Genomic DNA, 13770 nt, shown 5'->3' with positions numbered 1-13770 from the left:
TGAGGCCCTGAGTTCAAACCCCAGTACCACCAAAAAAAAAAAAGAAAATAATGAACACCCAGTTGAGGGTGTAACTTTGGTAGAGCACATGCTTAACATGAATGAGGACCTGGGTGCATTCACCATCATCCAAAAAAAAATATCTCAAAACTTAATTGACCTATGATGCATTAGGCCAGATGGTAAAATGCATATAACTGGAAGTTTGCAACAAGAATATCAAATAAAAAATATTCTAGTATAAGTGGAAAACTCAACTAGAAAATTTCTTAGGTACTTTCTAAAACTAAATGTTCTATTAAGTTATTGGATTTTATGAGATGAAATCAAAGGAAAATTAAACAGCCTGTCTTGCCAGGGCACAGAATATCACTAAATGCTGAAGTATAAAATACAAACAACCCAGCTATCTATGATCTTGATGTTATTCTACTAATCTAATAATTTATTACTGATCTAATAAATTTAAGAACTATACAACATCAGGGGTTGGTGGCTCATACCTGTAATACTAGCTCCTTGGCTGGTGGAATGGCTCAAGCAGTAGAGCACCTACCTAGCAAGCAAGAAGCCTGAGTTCAAACTCCAGTATCACAAAAAAAAAAAAACTGTTAATAAAGGACTGGTAGCCAGGCGTCAGTGGCTCACACCTGTAATCCTAGTTACTCAGGAGGCAGAGATCAGGAGGACCCTGGTTTGAAGCCAGCCCAGGCAAAATAGGTTGTGAGACCCTATCTTGAAAAAACTCAACTCAAAAACAGGGCTGAAAGGAGTGGCTCAAGGTGTAGGCCCTGAGTTCAAACCCCAGCACCAGAAAAAAAAAGTTAATTAAAAATAAAAAAAAAAAGGATTGGAGGTATGGCTCAAGCAGTAGAGTGCCTTCTTCTCGAACATGAAGCCCTGAATTCAAACCCCAGCCCCACCAAAAAAAAAAGAAAAGAAAAGAAAAACGAGGGCAGGAGACATGGCTCAAGTGGTAGAGCACCTGCTTAACAAGCACAGGTCCCTGAGTTCAAACTCTAGTACTGCAAAAAAGAAAAAAAAAAAAAACTACTTGGGAGGCCGAGACCCAGAGGATCAAGGTTCAAGGCCAACCCAGGCAAATAGTTCGAAATCCCCCTCTCTAAAATAACCAGAGCAAAATGGCTCAAGCCATAGGGTACCTGCTTTGCAAGCACAAAAGCACAAAGCCCTGAGTTCAACACACACACAAAAAAAACCCTAAACAAGTTCTTATCAGCCTAATGCTAATTACCTCTGGCCAGTTTTCAGTGTTTGCTCACTTCTTTGTAATCTCATTGTTTTAAGGGTTTAGAAAGATGCTTGATGCATACCTCCTGTAATTATGTATCTTTAGGAGCATGTTAGACAATGATAAAACAACTTGTTTTTCTGAACTGCCAAAGAGATTCTCTTGTTCTCCCCAACGAGAAATACTAAATTCCAATTCCACAATTTTTATTTATTTCTTTCCTCAACCAATACAGAATATTAAGTCATCCAGAAAATGTTTTAAAGTAAGAAAAACATGAGCTGGGACTGCATCTCAGTGGTAAGCCAAATGCATAGCATGCTCAAAGCCCTAGGTTCCAACCCCGGCATGGAGAGGGGAGGGACATGCCTGACATGGTGATACACTTGTAATTCTAGCACTCAGGGAATTGAGGCAGGATTGTTGAGTCTGAGGCCAGCATGGGCTACATGGAGAGACCCTGTTCCAAAAAAATGGAAAAAAACCCCACTAGCTTCAGACCTATTAAACCAGTCTATGTGATAGATAAAAAAATTTCCTAGTCATTAATGGAAAAGGAAATACTCTATAGAGTGGTGCATAGTACTCTACACCTGAACCTGTTCACATTACTTTAGAGAAGCCAACATCAAATCAGAGTTCTCTGAGACAGACTTTCACAATACCAGTTCTTTGATATTACCTGGTCATTGTCTAATGTATAAATTTGTTAAGTGAAATGCTGCCATGTCCCAACTTTTCCTCCCATTTTAAAAACAATTTAATCACCTGTTAAAATTATCCCAGCAATTAGGCAGCAGGGGATAAAGGAGAATGATGAAGGGGGTGAAATCAACTATGACCTATTACAAGAACTTTGGTAAATGTCACAATGTACCCCCAGTACAAGAATAATAAAAAACAAAAACAATTTAATCTATGTTTGATGTATTTCTATTCTGCACTGGTAAAACAAAACTTCGACAACACTAGTAAATGCAGACGGCTTCATAAATTAATACTTTACCATTGGGTTGACGTGGTACTTTGTAGCAAGCAGGTACCTATTATAAGAAGTCCTGCTCTATTAGACAATATGTTCTAGAAAAGGGCCTGTCAAATGGACAGCACCGAAATCCTCAATATAGAAGTCCAGGGCATTCCCATAATAAAGCAAGAAACAAATTAGAGCATTCCTAATCTGCTAAGGGGAAGGAAACCACGTAACCAAAGAAGGCATGCCTCCCAATCTGAACTATGGGATGGGGGCAAGGGAGTGGAGGAATATAACCGGAGAGAGAAAAATCAAAGGAGACCACCTTCTGAGAATGACGACCAGGTTCTTAGATTTATTCTGCACCTTGGGAAATTTCTGAAACAATGCTTAAGTAGAAACAGAATCAGGAAGTCCTAGGGTCTTTTGATTTCTGTCTTAAACCTCAAGACAAAAACATCTAAAATTAAAAGTATTTCCCCTATGGAGCATTTACATTGTCATATACTTCTATAAAACCCAGAAGGCCTACATGAAGTCCGTGATTTCAAGTGTCCACTGGTGTCCCCTTACTGGTCTCCAAATCCAAAAATAATGTTGGCCCGGTCTTGGGCAAGACCTTCAGGCACATTTTCCTCGGAAGTCTTTGGCCTCGCATCACCTTCCTACGTCCTATCTCCAACAGCTGCCCTAAATCAGCATGGAAACGCCAAGAGGAGAGTAACAAGGCATGTACCTTTACTACGTGCCTCACAGAAAACCTAAAAAATCCTGCGAGCAGGAACTGGCTAGGGACAGCCCGCCTGGACCTGGTTCTCACCACGATACAAAGACACAGGGAGAGCAGCACAGCCCAAGTCTCTGCGCCCCTCTGCAAGAGAGGAAGACTTTGGAGGCTCAGCCCCAACGCTCAACACCCCCTCCCACGTGGCCTCCTCGGTCTGCCGAGCCAGCGTCGGACTGGAGCGGAATCTGGAGGGAAGCAGACCCCGCCGGGACCGAGGCGAGCTCCAGGCAGTCACCCCAGTCCCTCCCTAGGGGACCTGGATGGTACGCCTCCCAGTTTCGGGATCCGAGCCCCGGCCGCTAGATTGTTCCATTGCTCTGGAGGAGAGGACCTCAAGGCCCCAGAAAGGAGCTGCGAGAGGACTGGGCTACCTGGGTCCGCGTCTGGACCGGATGGAGCCCGGGCCGCGTGCGGGTGGAGGCAGAGAGGTGGCCCCCTGCCGGCCGCCGCCCCTCTCCTACCCCAGCTTCTCCGCTTTCGGGATCTCAGGATCCCGGGGCCGCCCTCATCTCACCTCAGTCAGGCGGCGTCCGCGGTCCGGCAGTCGCCGAATCCTGGCGCCGAGGCGTGCTGGGCGGGAGGAGATGCCGGCAGCTCTGGCTATGGCTGACAGGCGCGCACCAGGCCCGCCAGGCACACGGGGAGGGAGGGGCGGAGCCTCAGAGAGCCGACCCGCCCCCCCCGGCCCGCCCCCTGCCTCCCACCTCAGTCCGGGAGCCTCATGAGGTGACCACGACCGGGGTTACTCTAGGCCGTTGACCTCCGACCCCGCTCCGGGCTGCGGCACGGTCGCAGAGGCGGGAGGAGGGGGCAAGGCTCGGGCCCAAGGGCCAGCGGCAGCCAATGGGCAGGAGGCGCGGGGCGGGGCGATGTGAGGCGATGCCTATGGTCCGAGCGCGGCTCTGCCATTCGGGGCCCAGCGGCGCTAGGGCGGGCCGGCCCCTAGCGGTCGTGGCGCCCCTTCTGCCCGGGCGGGTGTGGGACCGGCCCGCCGGCTCCCCCTCCTGGCGGAGAGCGGAGTGGAGGAAATGGTCCCACTTGCACCCTCCCATCCAGAAGAAAGTGAGAGCCCAGGACTTGGCGGCTTGTAACGCGGGAAAGGAACCCAGAGGCGGGTAGACGGTGTGCGGGCCCGATGTGGACCTTAGCGTTTTTAATCCCGACATCCTGAAGAGGTTGGTATTGTGTCACCATCAGTTGCCATCAAGTTAGTGCAGGCTAAATAATCCCTGTCCTGGAACTCCATAGCCCCGAAGCAGCCGCTCCAAAGGCGCTGTAAGTGCTGGATCCTGGAAATTGAGGGAGCGCGTTTATCGGGAAAGCTCGGTGTGAAGGGCAGGGTGCCAAAGGACAACCGTTTTCTACCTGCCCGAGCTGGGAAAGTAGGTGCCCTCTACTCCTGGCTTCTCAGATTGCAGAGGGCTTCCATTCAATTCCCCACTGGGGCTGCACCCAAACTTTGAAGTGAAGTCAACCAATTTCTTTAGTTTTGTCACCTATTTCATAACAAGACTTTCGAGGTGGCCCCACTGAAAATGAATAGTATCTGGAAGAATACAACCATCGGGCAAGGACACAATGAAAGCGGGAGAAACTGCACTTGAGAAGAATGACGTGTGTTCTACCTGTTCCAGGAACTTAATGGAACATCTTACACAGCTTGTGACAAAGGCCAGATGAGGCAAAGATGGCAAGTTAGCCAGAAGACCTATGCCAGAGGGCAAAAAGTGAATAGGATAGAAATACACACCCCAGGAAACAAGTTCTTGGGTGGAAGCTCAGGCAGGAAGATAGGAAGATTGGTCAACAGGGAAAAATATTTATCAAGGATTCCTCAGACTACCTTTAGGTGGTGGCTTCTCCGGGAGTTTACTCTCCCACTTTTGAAGTAATTCGGATGGGAAACAAATTGGAAAAGATGTGAATTTACAAAAAACAGTGACCCATATTTTACTGCAGCTGTGTCACTGGGATGAATTCAGTTGGACAAAGGTAAGAAACTCAGAACTTTACAGGATTCTTTTTCAGTGGTGTTGCTGTTTATCACCATTAGGAGTACCACAAAACCAGAGATTTTCCCTCAAAACTATCCTTATAAGATACTTCAGCAAGCCCTTGCATGTCCTGCTTTTGACCTCACTGGGTATTTAATGGTAATTGAGTTCTCTAAAGAACTAGCCAAGGAAAGGCCTAATGAAAGAGCTATAGGGAATGAAAAGGAATATGAGTTAGGATACACTACAGTACAAAGACCACTTACAGCTCTGACTGTTACACCAAATGTTAAGACGCCTGTGCAGAGAATAGGCAATGAACTGTGTCTTTAACCATAGTACTTCAGGAATTTCAACAACCCCTAAATGTTGTGTTATTTGGTACATGCCAAAACCTGCCCCTCCTTAGTGTAGGTTCTTTAAAGCTGCTCCATGAGTTCTTGCCACACAAGCCACATGTCTTTTTAAGAGGTGGAGGAAGAGAGCCAAAAGGTGGAGAAAACTTACCACACAAGACTAACAGGTAAAACAGAAGGTGGTGACAAGGTGGCTAAAACTAGAGGTCTGTTATGGACTGAATTATATCCCCAAATTCTTATGTGGAAGTTCTAATCCCTAGTACCTCAAAATGTGAGACAGGGTATGTGAATATTTGTAGACAGCATCTTTAAAGATGTAATTAAAATAATGTCATTAGGAAAAGACATTGGAGCAGCTGAAGGGAGAAGGAAGATGTTTTATAGATGGGATTATTACCACATCAGTGGGACTCATAAGCTGGAGGCCTCAGTTGGCCATATTTACTATCACCACTCTGTGACTTGAACCTTGTGAATAACCTGTGGTCATTCCTTAACTGCTTTGGCCTCAACTTTGAGCTCTGGATACAGAAGCTGGCAGAGTATGGGCTTCTAGCACAAATTGGAGCAGAGTTTGTTGGAGCAGAGTCCCACAGAGTCCGATCTGAGCCATCAACATGTGCAACCTTGTAAGCCTGAATAGCCTTGAGTTCACAGAGCTGGTTGCCCAACACCTAGTACTTACAGGGTTCCCCAAACCATACTGGCTGTCCTTCCCGTTTGTCACCTGTGGCATCTAGCTGGTGAAGAAGTGTGAGCAAGCTCTGGCACTGAAGGAGGAGGGACAAAGAGAAGCTGGAGTAGGTGGAAGGAGGTAAAGGAACAGGCTCTGCTCAGCAATTTCTGGGCTCCAGGATCAATCTTGGCCAGAAAGAGCCTAATATATAGAACAAGAGACTTTTTTTTACCAAAAACATACAATGAAATCATTCATTAGGGGCTGGGAGCCTGACTCAAGTGGTAGAGCACCTGCCTAGCAAGTGTGAAGCTCTGAGTTCAAACCCCAGTACAGCCACACAAAAGTAATCATTAGGGAAGACCCTAAAAAATATGACAGGTATCCTTATAACAAGAGGAAACTAGACAGGCACCAGTGGCTCATGCTGTTATCCTAGCTACCCAGGAGGCAGAGATCAGGAGGACTGCAGTTCAAAGCCAGCCCTGGCAAATAGTTTGCGAGACTCTATCTCAAAAAAAACCTTCACAAAAAAGGACTCGTGGAGTGGCTCAAGATGTAGGCCATGAGTTCAAACTGTAGTTCTGTAAAAAAAAAAAAAAACCAAGAGGAGATTAAGACAGACACCAGTGGCTCATACCTGTAATCCTAGCTATTTGGGAGGCCATCCCAGGCAAAGAGTTCATGAGACTCCCTAACACCACCAAAAAAAAAAAAAAAAAGACAAAGACTCACAACAGGAAGATCCTTTGAGGATACAGGGAGAAGACAGCCATCTACAAGCCAAGGAAGAAATGTCTCAAAAGAATCTTAACTCACCAACTCCTTGATCTTGGACTTCTAATCTCCAGAAATGTGAAGAAATCTACTTGTGTTGTTTAAGCCATTTCTGTTGTTTCTTTGGTGTGATATTTTGCTAGAGCAATCCCAAAAAACCAATACGTCTCAAATATCAGATGGCTTCCAGGTTTTCAAAAAGGTATAAAAGTATCAGGAATTTATCCTGAGCACCCTAAACTACCTTTCAACCTTAAAGTTGCTCTCTTTCCCTGTGGGAAAAGTCAGAAAAGTCTGAGAAATCCTTGTCTTGAAGGAGATTACAATCTATTTGGGAATACAAAACTAGCACACTAAAACAGTTTCTACATCTCACTCCTTAGATGATAGCCATGTGAATTTGTAAAAGCCATAGGTGAGAGGATAAATTCTCAAAAATGGATAAACCTGTATGTATACCCAAACAGTATATGTATCACTATCCAGGGAACTCCATTTGTCATTCTACTATAGATTAGGGCAGATTCCACTGGCCACCTGAACAAATACTGGGGCACTTATTAAAGATGCAGACTTTCAGTCCCTTTGTAGACTTTTTTAAAGCAACTCCAGTAATTCTACATCCTGAAATTTGGGAGGACTAGTTTAAGACTTATTGTTGAAGTCTTGCTGCCAGAGTATCTTGTTGAACAATAATCCTATACCGGTATTTCTAAGATAGGAAAGTATACCAGGTCAGGCTTGAGTTGAATCAAGGAAGAAAAGAAAGTGTCTTAAGGAAATAGAACCATGTGAAAAGTACCCTGTCCTGTGACTATCTGACCCTGGTTCCAAATTTCATAAGTAGCAAGGCTTTGGATCAGCCTTTAGGAAAGGACAGACTCCCAATACTCCCACTTTTATCTGGCTTCTAGCATTTCCCATCCTTATATTTATTTGTATACATTTCCTTATGCTTCCTTCCTCCTGCTTTTCTGAATCTGTGTAATTCTTGGAAGTCCCATTTTCTCCAAGGTGTCCTTCTCCAGCTTCAACTGATCTGTCTCCTCTGAATTCTTATAGCAGTATGGTTACCACCCAATCAAGCATTTAACTAGGCTGTAATTATGTATGTGCATATTGAAGACAGAAAGCATTGCTTCTAATTTAGTACCCCCTCTATAGCTCTTAGAGAAAGACCAGATATAGATGTTAGTAAGTGCTTCATTGAGTGAAATAAAGATTACTTTTATACCTGAGAGGCCACTCTGCTCCTAATATCTGCTTATCAATCTTGACACTGCATCTGGGAGGCACAGTCTCCAGTAGAATACTTGGTTTTCAGATGATCAACATTCATCAAGAATTGTGGCTCCAGTTGTGAGATTAAAAAAAAAAGACACAAAGGCCTTATATAAGTACTAGTCTCTGTGCTCTTCAACCATTCAGGTTTGTCCAGAGTTAAGAGCCTAAAGGAACTTCACACCATAAAATTAGAATATATCCTCAGGGAGGCCACTTTATAACTCTGGTCCTAATGATGAAAGATAGGATTGCATAATGAAGAACAGTGTTTATACTGGAGACTGACCATGATATTTTCACATGGACTCCAGGGTTTGCAAAGGGGTACTTGGGTTTATACGTGGCATTTCAACTTTCCCTCCCCCCTTATTATCCAATCCCCAAACACTTCTAGTCCCTGGCTACACTTTAGGCAGTCACCAAATCTTAGCTGTTTCTTCCATGACACCTCCAATAAATATATTTTAACTAAATACCTGTTGAAAGTTTTTTTGGTTTTTTGTTTTTTGCAGTAGTGGGTTTTGAACTCAGGGCCTACACCTTGAGCCACTCCACCAGCCTTTTTTATGAAGGTTTATTTTGAGAGAGGGTCTTGAGAACTATTTGCCTGGGGTTAGCTTCAAACCTTGATCTTCCTGATCTCTGCCTCCTGTGTAGCTAGGATTACAGGTGTGAGCCACGAGCACCCTGCTAAATACCAGAAGAAAGTTTAAAGGGCTTTTTTTCTTTTTTTGGGGGGGTATCGAGGATTGAACTCAGGGCTTCTAAGCACTCTGCCACGAGCCATGCCCGAGTCCTAACAGGCCTTTTTGTTCCTTCCACTGGAGCCACTCCACCAGTCCATGTTGCTCAGTTTTACAACATACTCATCTCTGCTCTCATCCTCCTCTACACCCATGAAAGACCTCTTTATTTCCTGCCCCTCTTCTTACCTTTTCTTTAAATTTATTTCTCTATGTCTCTATTTCTTTCCTATCAGACTCTCGCTTATTCCCGCTACATGGTTAAGCCTCCATTTGTCTTCCTCAAATACCCTCAATTCCCCTTTGTTGTTATTGTATGTAAAACAAAATATTAATAAAACATAACTATTAATTTCTGTGGAGTCTTTACCACCAAGGAAAACTGAACCATCACTCAACTTCTTTTTATCCTTTTTATTCCTTCAATCTTAAATTTGTCTTTTATTATATCTTAAACCAGAAGATTTCACAATGTACCTGTCTTTAAAAATCTCACCTTTGGTTAAAGTCTTAGACATGCAGACAGAAGGGCTCAGGGCATAGCCCAAACAATAGAGTGCCCAAGCCCAAGGCCCTGAGTTCAAACTCCAGCACCACCCAAACAGTAAGTCTTATTTACTAGTGAACCTGCTGTCTTATGGGCCCAATTTTCTTTTCTATTTTTTTTTTTGCAGTACTAGGGTTTGAACTCAGGGCCTACACCTTGAGCCACTCCACCAGCCTCCTTTTTAATTTTTTTCTTGAGATAGAGTCTCACAAACTATTTGCCTGAGTTGGCTTTGAACCGTGATCCTCCCGATGTCTGCCTCCTGGGTAGCTAGGATTATAGGGATGAGCCACCAGCAGCTGGCTCCAATTGTCTTAATGAAAACAAAAAAGAAGAAAGGATTGAAGACAGCCAAAAATCAATGATAAAAAAATATAGCTTAAATGAGATGGCCATAATCATTTGAATGACATAACTTTTGGGTGAATATGAACAAATTGAGAAGAATTGATTCTTGGTATTTTCAACTTAAGTCAAAGACCCCTTTAGATCAGCCTTTTCTGTGCTCTGTTTTGTGAAGCGCTTTCATTCTTTTTTTTTTCTTTTATTCATATGTGCATACAATGTTTGGGTCATTTCTCCCCCCTTTCCCCCTCCCCCCTTCTCTCCTTCCCCCCCCTCGCTTCCAGACAGAAACTGTTTTGCCCTTATCTCTAATTTTGTTAAAGAGAGAGTATAAACAATAATAAGAAGGACGAAGGGTTTTTGCTAGTTGAGATAAGGATAGCTATACAGGGAGATTCCTTGCATTACTTCCATGTACATATGTGTCACATTCTAAATTGATTCTTCTCAAACTAACCTTTTCTCTAGTTCCTGGTCCCCTTCTCCTATTGGCCTCTGTCACTTTAAAGTTTCTGCATTAGTTCTTTGCATTGAGGACGTCAAATGCTATCATGTTTTTTTGGGTTTCTTACTTATTCTCTTGTGTGAGGAGCTTGCATTCTTAATCAGACCAGCTCTGACTGAGCTGACTCCATCACTGTGATCTTGAACAAGTGACCACCTTTCAAAGTCTCAGTTTCCTTGTGTATAAAAATGAAATATAAAATCTACCTTGTAAGGTGGTATTTTGGATTAAATGATAATAACCAAAATGTAAAGCTTCTAGCACAGAGCTTGGAACATAGGAACATAAGAGGCACATAGAAAATATTACTTTTTCCTTTCCATGTGATATACCCTTATTTCCTTTTAGAGCTTAGTACAACAAAAAATGCCCTGTGAACACTCACTTGATTCAGGAATAATTATGTTATTAATTTAAATCCCAAACACTAATGTTATCAGGATAGTAACAATAAGCTGAATCCTTTACTCTTACTTGGAGGACAAATGTCTGTTGTCTAAGCTTCTGAGATCGGCCAAAGGGTTGGCACTCTGAGGATATGCCTGGCTCTGCTTAGGCTTATTGTCATGCTGCACTGGAACAGTCTCTTTGACTCCTTTGGCAAGAATATGGAACAAAAGGAACTTTTGATCACCAGCAACACACACACACACACACAGAGATATAGAAAGGATTTTAAGTGGTCCCAATACAAAGAAATGATATATGTCTGAGGTGAGGCTATGCCAATTACTTTGACTTGATCGTTACATATTGAAATGTTACACTGTACCCTATAAATATGTATAATTGCTGTCAATTAAAATGTATTAAAAATAAAAAGTATGGAGAATGATCCCTCATATAATGTTCAAAAGCAGGCAAATTAAGCAAAAGTATTTTTAGTAATACATATATAGACAGTTCACTATTTTAACAAGGCATAGAAAAGTCATGATTGGGAGAAGAAAGGGGTGTGATCAGAGGGACAGACACAGAACTTCTAAGATACTGGCAATGTTCAGTTTTGTTTTGTTTTTTTGCAGGAGTGGAGTAATGTTCAATTTCTTAATTTGGATGATTGTTACATGTGTTCACCTTACCAATGTTGGTATCATTATTATTTTAAATATACTTATGTCCTAACATTCTTCTCTGTGTATGACATACTCCACCACAAAAAAAATTAAATGTAAACCAAAATGAGCAAAAAGAAAAGAATAGTAGTGTGGAGGCAAGATACTTTTAGGGCTGGTAGAAACCTTGCAAGCTGTCTTTTATAATCACCTCATTAAAGAAAATGAAACAGAAGCCCAGAAAGGTTAAGTAAGTTGCTCAAAATAATTCAGTCAACTACAGAACCTAATCTAGAACCTCCTGGCTTCTGCACTCTTCCTGCAGACCCACCTTGATTGAGCCACATCTAGTACTAGTTTCCTACTCTGTTCCAGAAGTCACATGTATAAAATGGACACATCTTAAAACTCACATTATAGCTTTTTTTTTCCTCTTGATCAGATGGGGTTTTGGGTGGAAAAGATCCAAAGAGATATCCTCTCCTCTAGAGACATATGAAATATTGTAGGCTCATGCAGTTTCTGATCAGAAGGCTCTCAAATTTTTTGTGTCCCACATGGAAGCATCTAGACAGAATACGTGGATGTAGTAATGAGGGTGGGGGGGGTTGCGGGTGTGAGTAATAGGGTTTATTAAAGAAAAGGGAAAAGCATTACAAAAAGCATTAGTAGCCCCATCTGGCAAGGTGGGCTAGGTGGGATGGAAGCAGGAAACAGAGGGAGGGCTGTTTCAAGGTGCTCTAAACCACCAGTAACCTGTGTGAGGGGAGGGGTTTGGGTGGCCCCTGGGCTAGGGTGATGGATCATTCTGCATATACTTATGCTAATTCTCAGGTACCTCAATTTCATATGAATGGACGTTTCCATAGTTTTTTGCTTAGCTCTGCAACTAGCATAGGATTTGCAATTAAAAAGAGCTCTGTCACCAGGAAAGGTCAAATGACAACTGAGTCCCAATGTTTTCTTATTTTCTAAACTGCCTCACAAACATTTAGAAAATTGGCTGAAGACTGGCAGAGTGGCTGAAGCAGTAAGGGCACCTGTCTAGCAAGCATGAAGTCCTGAGTTCAAAGCCCAGTACCACCAAAAAAAAAAAAGAAAGAAAGAAAGAAAGAAAAAATTAGCCGCAACAGTTAGTAAAGAAATAGTTCTATATCTATTTTTCCATCACTAGATATTTTGACTTGTTAATTGCAGCTCTTCTACTTCTCTGTATTCCCCAATATGGCCTGCTCCAAATACAGGCTGTCTTCTGGACCTCTGAGTTACAAAAGAAAAAATTGGGGTCTGAGAGTTAATAAAAGAAAACTTTTTCCACTTCATCTTTGGCCAAGCAGGAAGTCTCTTTTGGGAAAAGTGAGCCCTTCTGCCACCTTGTGGATGAGAATAAGGAGACCTCAGATCCATTCCCTACCTCTGATGCAAGGTGGCAGCACTGTCATATGGCATCTACAGAACATTTCAAATAGAACCGAGAGGGGAATGTCAGTGCCACAAAGGGACAGAGAATCATGTAATCATATTAAGGAAATACTAAAGAAAAATCATGAAACCCAGAAAAGATAATGAGCCTTTTATTCTTCTGTAGCCAAGAGAACCAGGGAACTGAAGCAGGGGAAGGTAAACACTACCAATGAAGATTTGCTCTGGTGGACTGGCAGTTTGGCTCAAGCAGTAGAGTGCCTGCTTTGCAAGCACAGTCCCACAAAAAACAAGACAAAACAACAAATTTGCTCTGGGACTGAATGTCCAGTACTTCTTTTCATCCTTCCACATTTCTACTAACATATTGTCCTTCAGTCAGTGACATGTCTTCCCTTTATATTTCCCCACCAAGACTTCTGTGATACTCAATTTAGCCAGATTTCAAGCTGTATAAATATGCCAGGAAACAGGGTGGTATCTAAATTATGATCTGATTCAAATCTATGAAGCCATTTATGTAAAGTCCCTTGAACCAAGCTCCCTTTATTTAGTTAGTTAATTTATTTGTCCATTTATTCAGGTTTTGTTTTTGTTTTTGTTTTGCAGTACTGGAGCTTGAACTCAGAGCCTACACCTTAAGCCACTCCACCAGCCCTTTTTTCTGATGGGTTTTTTTCAAGATGGGGTTTTGCAAACTATTTGCTGGGGCTGGCTTTGAACTGCGATCCTTCTGATATCTGCCTCCTCAGTAGCTAGGATTACAGGCATAAGCCACCAGCATCTGGCTATTCAGTGTTTTTGAGATAGGGTCTCAGTATGTAGCCCAGACTGGCCTCAAACTCATGATCCTCTTGCCTTTGTCTCTCAAGTGCTGAGATTACAAGCTTGAACCATTATGCTAATTCCAACCTTCCTTTACATTATTATCAATAAGAGTTTCAGCTTCCGGAACCTTTTTTTTTTTTTGGTGGGACTGGAATTTGAACTCAGGGCTTCACACTTGCTAGGCTGGTACTCTATCATTTGAGCTACTCCACCAACCCTTTTT

General features: G+C 42.7%; 1 protein-coding gene across 11 annotated transcripts in view; it reads right to left on the bottom strand.

Annotated features, from left to right (window-relative positions):
* Acaca (acetyl-CoA carboxylase alpha) overlaps positions 1-13770 on the bottom strand; it is a 268903-nt gene that overhangs the window by 221338 nt on the left and 33795 nt on the right. For 2 of the 11 annotated variants that reach the window (XM_074046282.1, XM_074046284.1), the window contains exon 1: positions 8053-8282. The exons of 7 other annotated variants lie outside the window; for them this stretch is intronic. The gene's annotated coding sequence lies outside the window, so the exon portion shown is untranslated. Of the gene's footprint in view, positions 1-3526; positions 3684-8052; positions 8283-13770 lie in introns of those variants that run through there. 2 more of the 11 variants (XM_074046281.1, XM_074046280.1) reach the window with 2 other exon arrangements.

This window comes from Castor canadensis, chromosome 11 (genome assembly GCF_047511655.1).
Source record: "Castor canadensis chromosome 11, mCasCan1.hap1v2, whole genome shotgun sequence".
Lineage (NCBI taxonomy): Eukaryota > Metazoa > Chordata > Mammalia > Rodentia > Castoridae > Castor > Castor canadensis.
This window is presented reverse-complemented; position numbering and strand designations above follow the sequence as displayed.